The following is a 12,000-nucleotide window of genomic DNA, read 5'->3' on the forward strand; positions in this document are numbered from 1 at the left end:
ACAGCAACAGGTGACATCTTTTCAGTAGAAGCAGTCCACCAGTGGCACCCAGCAATGTTGAGCAGGTGCCGACACCAACAAGTGACATCATTTCGGTAGAAGCAGTCCATCAGTGGCACCCAGCAATGTTGAGCAGGTGCAGACATCAACAAGTAACACCGTTTCAGTATAAGCAGTTCCATCAGTGGCACCAGCAATGTTGAACAGGTGCAGATATCAACAAGTGACATCTTTTCAGTAGAAGCAGTCCATCAGTGGCACCCAGTAATGTTGAATAGGTGCAGACACCAACAAGTAACACCATTTCAGTATAAGCAGTTCCATCAGAGGCACCAGCAATGTTGAACAGGTGCAGATATCAACAGGTGACATCTTTTCAGTAGCAGTAGTCCATCAGTGGCACCCAGTAATGTTGAATAGGTGCAGACACCAACAAGTAACACCATTTCAGTATAAGCAGTTCCATTAGTGGCACCAGCAATGTTGAACAGGTGCAGACCGCAGTCCATAATATTCACTTTCACTAATCACACTGTTCATCAGCAGAAATTAAACATGACTAAATGTCACACATCATGTTGAAAAGTGCAGCACCATCACTAATCAGACAGTTCAGGCATGAACAATAGTTTGAATACACATACAATGCTTTTACACTAAACATACAAATCATAACAAACACACAAATGATATCAGATAATTGTCCTATTAACTATTACAATACACAAATACCAGTAAACCTATAACATTTATGGGTGTCAGTGCAAGCCACTACCAACAAATAAAATAATATTTAGGAGATAGGTGGGTAGGATTAGGAAAGGAAAACACACAAAACACACTCACTCATCTTTCATCCACATTAAGTACTACTGTGTAATTGAATAGTGTTAACTGTGTAAATGTAACTCTGTCCAAGATTTGATGTTCATCATGTGTACCAAGTAGGAGTGGCAGCAATGTATAACAGTCAATAATAGTTAAGTCAACGTCATAGTCATCATGTCAAGACCAATGTTTGCCAAGCCAGATCAAAATGTACGGTTGCTGAACAACTGTCAGTGTACCAAGATATGCAAATGCTTCCTCTCTCAAAAAAAAGTATATACTGCTTTGTGATTTGACAAAGTGTGTGTGTAGACAATCTTCCTTCTACTTGAGTGTTCTAGTCTGCCATCTTCATCCTCCTTGTTCCATATGGACCAACAAAAAAAATATGCTCCTCACTTACTTTACCTCTTATCCACCAAAACTCCAATAATCGTCAGCATAATCTCAATAATTTACTAATACCTCTTCAATACGTCGATACATATAAACCTTATCATTAATATCATTTACCTTACCTCTTGTCCACGAAAACTCCAATAATCATCACTTAATCTTAATACTTCAATAATACCTCTTCACTACGTCGATATATATAAACCTCAGCACCAATATCATTTCACTTCCATAACAACTCTCTCCTCTAGTCAGTCTCCTCGAACAAGTACAGACAAAATCCTAGTGCAACTTCAATTCATCATCCCATACAATCCGAAGACACAGTGTCTACACACAACCACTGTGTAATCCATCTGACCCAAATTTTCTACTCATTATAAATTATAAGACTCATTTTGGTTCCTTGTCCATCATTAAATAAAAGAAATGCATACATGACCTCTAACAGCCTTTAGTTTGAATAACTTTCAGTAATTAAGTACGATTACGGAGTGTGAATGATCATAATATTTCACAGTGTGTACACCACTTCAAAAATTATGGCAAACAGAAGCAAACATATGGAGTATTTCTTGTGTCAAGTGTCACTTCCTATTTCAATTGCTCACGAAGAATGCAGTGTAATAACTGTTAATGGTCTAACCTAGCGTTGGTATGTCATGTCGTTAGCTTCCTTCCTATTAGCATAAATTTATACACCTTCCATAAAACCTCCAGGTCATGTGGCTTCTGTGAAGTTTCTTGTACTAATGTCGTTCGTCGAATTATAGCAGTTCATTTTCTTATCTTAAAAATATAAGGCACTGAGCGTAAGCAAAACATGCAATAGCGAGTAAATATACCAGTAGAGAACAGAATGTCAACAAGTGGATGCAGCACAATCCCTACAACGAGGCTCTGCCAAGTGAACAATCTATAATTAATACCACAGTGTAACCTAAACTCTATATTTGTACACAGTATATCAGCATTTCTATATACTAGATTGAAGAGTAGTTATGACAACAAAACAGAAATGTGTAAATATGCAATCCATACACACAGCAGCAAACATGCCTTACACAATAAACAGGTCATTAGCATCACATCGACATAAGCAAATAAATGTTCATATGTAATCTTAATAAGTACACATGAAGGCGCAAGCAGATAAATCACAAAGTATAACTTACATATCTAACCACATCAGCACAATTAATCAGGTGACAATTATAATTTAAATAAATAAGCACAACAGGCACATAAAAAAAATATGACATCAGTGAAAAAGCATAGCAGCCAAGCGATGCATAATATATACAAGTAATAACACTGTTCATTAATCAATAATTGTCAAAATCAGTAAATGTACACAAGCACGTCGCTTCACAAGTAAATTCATAGAACATGAAATTAGCACAAAGTATGAATCACGTAATCGCAAGCAGCAAATTATGTCTAAAGTACGTACCTAAGTGGAATTATGTTACCTGAAAAATAAACTCAATTAATAGTTACCCTTTTTAATTTATTACTTTTTTTTTTTTTTTTTGAAATTACATTCTTCCTGAAATTTTCTCCAAAGCAAGTCGTCTTAACGTCGGACACGCACAGAATTTACCTGAAGGTCTTAAATACTTTATACAACCGTATCCTGAAAAATACTGAACGTTAATAACATAATTTATGAAGTCCTTATAGCTTTATACAGAATTTATTCGGAGAAATTAAACTGTGTATTTATTTACGTCTGTCAGTGCATTCGCACTGAGCGCTCGATCAGCTGTAGGCGCGTGACGTAGGAAGTGATTGTTTGCGGTCAACGACTGCCTTGTGCGGCGCGCAGACTGACTGTTGCTTTGAGTATGTGCCGCCGCCAAAACACAGCGCGGTACTCTTGCATTCTCCGCATGTTTACGTAGCTGTTAGTTTCTCTAAAGTATGTCATTCCAAAAAAAATTTTAACGTTGCCTGTTGACATAATTTGCATTTGGCAAGAACAGGTCGAATACGTTTTTCCATATTACTGAAGTAACAATTTTCTCGTAATTTACTAAAGCATTTTCTGGGACCAAAGTGCGCATAACTGAAATGTGTAAACGAGGTGTGGCCAAATCATCCAATCTAACAAAGCGTCTAAGAAAATTACAGACACCAAGGAAACTACGAACATCACGTTTTGTGGTAGGAACAGCATAATTACGAATAGCGTCTAGTTTTTCTGGATCAGGAAGAATACCTTCTGTAGAAATAATGTGACCGAGAAATTTCACCTGAGAACGACCAAATTCAGATTTTTCCAAGTTCACTGTCATGCCAACTCGTGCAAAAATACGTAATAATGAATCCAAAATTTTGTTATGCTCACTCCAAGAACGTTTAGCAATAAGAATATCGTCAACATATGAAGTAATATTGTCACGAAGATAAACAGGTAAAATTTCATTTAAGCTACGAATGAATGCTACTGAAGATACAGTAAGTCCAAACGGTAATTTCCAAAGTCACTTTTGGGTAAAATCGTCATATCCGGTTAATCTTTACCTACTGTCTAGATAGATGGATAGTAGAAGAATTGTTTTTTATAGATGCAAAGAATAGTGAAAGAGTAGGCAGCGGTGCAGAAAACTAAAAGGGAAATAGCACCACTGCAGCTCGGGGCCCTGTGAGCGCTACGACACATATTCACTTAGTGTAGTGAATCCCCTGAGGACTTTAATAGCTGCACATAAATTTCAGTTTGTGACTTAGTGGCAAATTTGGCGGAAGTACGTACGTAAATTGATCTAACCATGAACATGGATGGATCTCATTCTTAGAATTGCGGAAGATTTTAAATTTCCGAACAGTCAAAAAGTGTTTATAGTCAAAGTTTTCGCCTCGTGGCGACAAAGACCTACCGCGTCTGTCCCAGTCCGAATGTCGATTATTGTCAAGTTCGCGCGCTTGGCGCTCTCTTGTTGCATCCCGTAAATAAAACAAATTACTTTCTTCAAACCCTTCTGCTATCTGTGATACTAAAATTCGTCTGCTGTCTTTTCCTACGATTTCGCTTTTAATATATTTGTCTTGCTTTTGTAATGCCTCAAATTCCCTTTTCACGCGTTCATTAAATTTTCCCTGATTTTCAACATGCTTACTTATGTTCCGGTACTCTTCGGTTTCTGCAAATGGTAATGGAGCTGTATCATCTGAATCTCTGTCCCCATGTAAACTAAGACTTGTCAATTTATCTGAAATCTCCTCATCTCTTTCCAATAAGTTTACGTCTTTCGTAAGTGTCGCAACTCGGGTTTCGGTATTGTCACATTTAGTAGTTGACTGTTCACACTGTTGCGTTAAGTCATTTGGTACGGATTCCTCGATTCTTTCAAATACTTCTTCATTATCGTGTGCACGTTGTAAATTTAACTTTGAAAATTTTTGAACTATCACGCGATCTTTTTCTTCCTGTTCCCTGTCCTGTTCCTCTTGTCTAATTCCTGTTGAAATTAAACTATTATTGTGAGCCTTCAAAATCGGTTGTACTTCTTCTCTAATTTCTTTCTTTGATTCATCTTTCATGTTTTTGAAACATGTCCCTGTTCGTGAGCCTAATTGTGTTTCCATTGTTTCCATCTCGGTTTTATTTGTTCCTATTTGTGATTCCCGTGAGTCTAACCGTGTTTCCATTGTTCCCATATCAGTTTTAATTTCAGATCGTAACTGTGATCCCACTGTTTTTAATTCAGATCTTAACTGTGATCCCACTGTTTTGAATTCGGTTTTAATTGTTCTTCGTAGTGATTCTAACTGAGATCCCAAATTTAATATTGCACCCAACAACTGCTGCATATCATCTGTCGTTAATCTCGTATTCTGAAAATGTTTTGATTGTGAAAAATTTTTAACTAGTTATGGACTATTTTCCCGACTTATTAAATTGTTTTCAACTCCATTATTCATGATACTGTTTTCCTCTGTTGGCGAGTTCGCCATGTTAACAATTTCGTTATTCTGGCTATTCATCATTTTTGCCTGTTTCGTCGATCGCGTAATCATTTACAAAACATACAAAACTCGTCACAATACGAAAATTACACACAATGACACTTTATCTCCAACAATACCATTCACACGAAATGCTTCCCACAAACACGATTAACGAACAATTGAAATAATTGCACTAATTGTCAAACCTGTAGACAAGACAACAGAAATGAAATTTTGCAAAATAAATACCATTAGAAGACTGACAATTACCAAATCTACACATGCAATATAGACTACAATTACTAAACTACAAAGTACTACAACAATACTACTGTCTACTATTTTTACAATCAGAAGAATTCCAAGGGACGATCCTGGCAGGGTCGCCACGTGCATGGGGGCTTAATTATTATAGAATGCAAATACTTTTATTTTTTTGCTTTAGTAGCTGTCTGTTCGATTACGAAGTCTCGTAACGGTTGGCCCTGACTAGTATTATTACGCTATCTGACTGCATAGAACAATAACAAAGAATGAAATGGAAATTTTCATTAACACAATTAATTAATTAAGTCCCCAGCAACTATAAAACCTACGAAACCAAAGCACAAGTGTAACTGTTCTGTGTGTGGATGTATGACTCAACGTACGCATCTGGCACGGTTCTTCTTCAATAACACAAGAAATTTTAAATATCATTTATACTGAATTAATTAAAGGAAATAGAAATACCATAATTACTCAAGAAAACCAGAATTACACTCTAATCCCAGAACACAAGCCAGATGCTTTGTTGACTGAACCTGTAATGAAGCATTATTTACGACATTAAATAATGAAAAATAAATCAAGTTTCGTTACCTTCATATATTGACCAAAATCACTCTAATCATTACAATATATCTCCACACCGACTCGCTATTACCACATCTCAACAAGAACTTTTCAGTATCACATCTCAGCAAGCACTCCCTACTAACACATCTCAACAAACACTCTCTGCTACGAGTTCTTAACAAGCACTGACTACCACGAGCTCACCCCAAGCACTGCCCACTACGAGTTCTCAATAATCACTGCCCACTACGACATCTCAATAATCACTGCCAGTGGAGGCGGCGGAACAATACACTCTAGCGCGATCTCTGGCGCTGTGGCTGAGTGTAGCCACCTTTCACAATATAAGAGGAAAAGCAACACAAGGGGTTATCCCCTGACTATTAAAATTTCGATTATTTAAAGTTAAATGATTAGGAACAACAATCTCGTGATGACCAGCTATATAACCTCAGGGCTGACCACCTATTCGCTAAAAAAGTTAAAAATTGAAATTAACTGGCCAGATACGATGGCCAGTACAACGAGAACTGCAAGGCAAAGGCTTATTCCCCCGATGTTTAAATTACATTTATTGAAAATTAAGTAATTATCCGCAACGGCCACACTGAAGCAAGAACAAGCTCAAGGCTAACGGCACATTTACCAAAAAAATTTAAAAACTAAATTTAACTGATGAGATACAACGGCCACTATAACAAGAACAGACACAAGTTGTAAGCCCCCGATTATTAACATGTTACCCATTTGAGTTTAAGTGATTAAGCACAACACCTACATGAAAACAAGTACAGTGAGTAGGCATGATAGTCGGAATAGTAGCAGAAGAAATTTGAGATCTCAGGCCTGAAGGCCACCTTCAAAAACAACAAGTACAAAGGTTCACCCCGATAAGGGCAATCTTAAGAAAATGGATTTTAATTTACGTGTATGTAAACACGGAGGAAGCCTTGTGCGCCTGATCTGAAAGAAAAACTGTAATCATCATCAGATTGCTCCCGCTTTGCTGACTGTTGCCTTAGGATCCGTGTCGACTTGCCGCGCACAAGGACCCCGCCACACTCGGTGCGACTTCCTAGTTTCAGCGGAGACGAGGTCGTTCGTCTCTGACAGGAGAAATCACACGCAGCCTTCGAAGCAATGGTGACTGTTATCAACTCAGCGCCAAGAGCCGTTCTGTTCGAGGGTCCTCGCTGTTCCATGACGTGCCCTCGTCTCGCGCTCTCTAATGTCCAGTACCGCTCAGCGTGACCGCCGCGAAATACAAAGTTGTGCAGGTGACAGCCGCGGAACCGTGCCGTGTCCATCACGGTACAATTTTCATTGTTGTCGCACTTACCTGCCCCACTGTACTCGAGAGTTTTTGGAAGATATTTTGCGGATTGTCCGATGCTATCTATTCTGTCTCATACATTCGACACACCGTATTTATAGTCATCCGGTTGTAACTTCCTCCCAATCATTTTACGTGTTACGAAAGAATTTAATAGATCCCTTCTGCCATATTTCGTCGCAAGTTTAATAAATCTCTGTCTATGTCTTCCGTACTGACTCTCATTTCTTCAAACACGTCACACACAGTACTTTTACAGCCCACCTCCTCTCTCTCCTCTAAGTTTAATTGTGGGATTACCATTGCACACTTAGTGTGACCAATCACTCTTTTAGTTTCACTGAACGCTGTTTTGATTTTAAAATATTCTGAATCTGTTCTTCGCCACCCCTCCCCCCTTTACGGCTACTGTTTCTTTTTCTGTTGCAATTCCCTGTTGGCTCGTCAGGACTTCTTACTTATTTCATTCCAAACTGACTCTTATAGTTGTTTTTCTATCTTTCCCTGAACATTTTTGTACTTCGTCCATTTTTTGTTAAAATAAAATATTTATTTTGTTCCCAAGATTTATTCCGATTTACCTTCCCTGAACCTATGGTCGTCCCGCTTCCGTGATTACCCATTTTAGCGATGTCCATGCCTCAATAAATAAGATGCCAGGTGGTATTCATTGTCGTAGTCTCCATCGCCTTACAGAAGTTAAAAAGCATTCCGCAATTCCGGACGAGTCTCTTAAACTTCAAAGTGCTCTTCGTCATTAGTAAATCGTCATCCGTGTCTATATCTGCTCCTGGGTATTACTTGCCATCCAATACCTAATTTCGGAATCTCTGTCTTCCCATGATGAAATCTAGTAGAAATCCTCCCGTCTCTCCAGGCGTTCTTCAACTGTACATGCAATTATTGCGATTTTTTGAACCGTATTTGCTAATACTAGTTGAAATTTATTGCAGATAATTATTTTCTCATTTCTACTATCAATCCCATATTCTTCAGTTACTCCTTCCCCTGTTCCGTTTCCTATTACAGCGTTTTAATCGCCCACGATTTTAGATTATAACTTCCTTTACATGCGGAATTATCTGACCGATATCCTCAAACTCTATCTACAACTGTTCATTATATGCTTGGTTCGTTTGTATGTTTTTGAATTAATATTGTTAAGAGTTCGTCTGCTCTCATTTCTGCTGAGAGCAACCTTACCACAGAACTGTTCACAGTAACTCACTCTGTGCTCTGCTTTCCTATAAACAAAGAACGCTGTTCCTATAACGCCGTTTCCTACAAACGTATAAGGTCTGATTTTTCAACAGCATGTTTGCTGTTAATAGTTGATATTTGTTGCAGATAATCACTCTTTCTTTTCTACTACCAAGATCATATTCTCCCGTTACTCTTTCCTCTATTCCCTTCGCTATTACAGCGATCTATTACCCTTAATGCCACCGACCATTCATCCTCATTTCTTTTCGTCGTGGCACTCCCAGAGATGTGCATCTTGGAGCTACTCAGAAATATTAGCGACGGTAGGTCATTATGACATTTTTCCTCAATTTCCGGCCACATATCCTGTGAATACACATTATGTGTCCTTGACGCAATGTTTTACATTTCCTTCTGCATCCTCATGCCGTTGATAATTGCTGATTCTCTCACTTTGTAAGAAATGGTTTCCTCTCTGTTGACCAGAGGTTCCTCGACTGCTGCTCCATTTCCTCTGAGAAAGGAACCCTGTGATGTACTTCGGTAAATACAGTCACCGGACAGCACTGCAGATAAGTGATAGAAGAGGAAGGCGAGAAGTAATATTGCTATCAGACACTGGAGAGCTAATGGTTACTCATACCGATGAACATTTAACGTACTAGAAAGCAGCACTGTAAGCTCTCTTTGTGTTCCCGAATTTCCTTTCATCCCTGAGCACGTAAAATCCAGTTTTCATTTGAAGCACTTGGCATTGGTTATGACTATCTTCGGACTGAATTTCCAGGCGTCTCTTCTCGGAATGTTACACTTTAAGCAGCGTGTTATGGATATCAACGTCACTCCGCTCCCCTTCACAACAAAAGCTCTTTATACCTTTGCTGAACTACGATCACAATCTCTCAGTTTCCGTCTCACAAAGGGGGCTTGTAATCTCATCGACTGGAGAGTTTGGAGACGTCCCAAAGAATGGTGGGATACCAACTCTACTGTCTCCCACAATACGGTCTGCCATGCAGGTGTGATGGCCTGGGGGTGCCTTCTTCTTTTGCGGGGAGGGGGGGGGGGGGTGGTTAGGAGGTTCATCAGTCATCAGTCTTCTGATTGGTTTAATGCGGCCCGCCACGAATTCCTGTCCAGAGCCAACCTACGTTCCATTTGCTGGATGTGTTACAATTTCTGTTTTCCTCTACAGTTTTTGCCCTCTGCAGTTGTCTTAAGCGCCACGGATTTTATTCTGTGATGGCTTAACGGATATCGTATCTTCCTGCCAGTCCCTCCTATCTGTCAGCGTTTTCCATATACTGCTTTCCTCGCCAAATTTCTGAAAAACCTGCTTGTTCCATATAATTTTCAACGTTCTTCTGAAACACCACATCTCAAATGTTTCAGTCTCTTCTTTTCTGGTTTTCCAACAGACCGTGTTTCATTACCGTCGTACATTCTCAGAAATTTCTTCCTCAAATTGAGGCACATGTCTGATACTACTAAAGTTTATTTGACCAGGACCACCCTTTTTGAAAGTGCTAGTGGGGTTTTGATGTCCTCCTTGCTACGACTGTCATGGGTATTTTGTTGCCCAGGTAGCCGAATTCCTTAACTTCGTCTACTTCATGATCACGAACCCTTACGTTAACTTTCTCGGTGTTCTCTTTCCTGCTGCTTTTCCCTACTTTCGTCTTTTTTGTGTTCTCATTTCTGATACTTCTCTTTCTTATTCTGTACTAATTAGTGTGTTCGTTCCATTCAGCAGGTCCTGTAATGATTCTTCACTTTCAGTGAGGATAATAATCGAATCTTATCGTCGATACAATTTCACCTTGGAATTTAATCCACTTTCGAACCTTTCTCTAGTTTCCGTCATTGCTTCTCTGATGTGTAGACTGAACAGCAGTTGCTACATCTTTGTATTACACCTTTTTAAATCACAGTACATCGTTCTTCTACTACCACGCTTATTCCTCCCTCTTGATTCTTCAAAAGATTGTACGTCATGCGTCTTCCCCTACAGCTCACCACTATACTTCTCAGATTTTCAGACGTCTTGCATGATTTTTTCTAGGTTGACAAATCTATGAAAGTGTCTTGATCTTTTTTCAGTCTTGCTTTCCTTATAAACCGAAAAGTCAGAATTGCCTCTCTGTTGGCTTTATCATTTATAAAACCAAATTGATCGTTTTGTAACACATTCTCGATTCTCCCTTCGTTTTTCTGCTTATTATAGCTGGCCGCGGTGGTCTAGCGGTTCTAGACGCTCAGTCCGGAACCACGCGACTGCTACGGTCGCAGGTTCGAATCCTGCCTCGGGCATGGATGTGTGTGATGTCCTTAGGTTAGTTAGGTTTAAGTAGTTCTAAGTTCTAGGGGACTGATGACCACAGATGTTAAGTCCCATAGTGCTCAGAGCCATTTGAACCATTTTTTGCTTATTATTGTTGCCATACAAATGGATGTATGAGTTGTTAAGCTGATTATACGATAATTCTCGCACTTGTCGGCTCTTGAAGTCTCCGGAATTGTGTGGACAATGTTTTTTTTTCGAAAGTCTAATGGTATATCACGAAACATTCTGATGGAATGTTATTTACCCATTCCATCTTATTCGATCTAAGTCTTCCAAATCTTTTTTAATAATGAATCATCTATCTTCTATATCTACTACTATTTCTTTTCCTTTCACGTCATCAAACAAGTCTCCCTCCTCATACAGGCCTTCAATGTACTCCTTCTACTTATCCGCTCCCTCCTCTGCATTTGACTGTAGAGTTCTCAATGCACTCTTAACGTTACCACCCCTGCTTTTAATATCACCGAAGGTTGTTTTGACTTTTCTATATGCTGAGTCAGTCCTTCCAACAACCTTTCTTTTTCGATTTCTTTATATTTTTCCTGCGGTCATTTCGCCTTTGTTTCCCTGTGCTTATCGTTATTTCATTCAAAAGTGACATTTATTTCTATATTCCTGATTTTCCCCAAACATTTTTGCACTTCCTTCTTTCATCGATCACCTAAAGTACGGTATTTCTTGTTTTAGCCATGGTTTCTTTGCAGTTGTTCCTATATATTTCTTTCCAGCTTCTGTGATTGCCCTTTTTAGAGATGTTCATTCCTCTTCAACTGAACTTGTTACTAAGCTATTCCCTATCGCAGTATTTATAGCCTCAGACAACTTCACTAGTATCTCCTCATTCCTTAGTACTTCCATGTCGCACTTAGGGACTGAATTTCATAACTAGTCACTTAAACTTCAACCTACTCGTCATCATACATAATTGTGATCTGACGTGGATCTATATTTGCTCCTGAGTGCGCCTTACAATCTAGTATCAGATTCCGGAATCTCTGCCTGAGCATGATGTAATCTTACTGAAATCTTCCCGTCTCTCTCCGCATTTTCCACGTATAAATCCCTACCTTGTTTCTCTATAACATACTATTCCCTATTACTA

Source organism: Schistocerca nitens, chromosome 4 (genome assembly GCF_023898315.1).
Source record: "Schistocerca nitens isolate TAMUIC-IGC-003100 chromosome 4, iqSchNite1.1, whole genome shotgun sequence".
NCBI lineage: Eukaryota > Metazoa > Arthropoda > Insecta > Orthoptera > Acrididae > Schistocerca > Schistocerca nitens.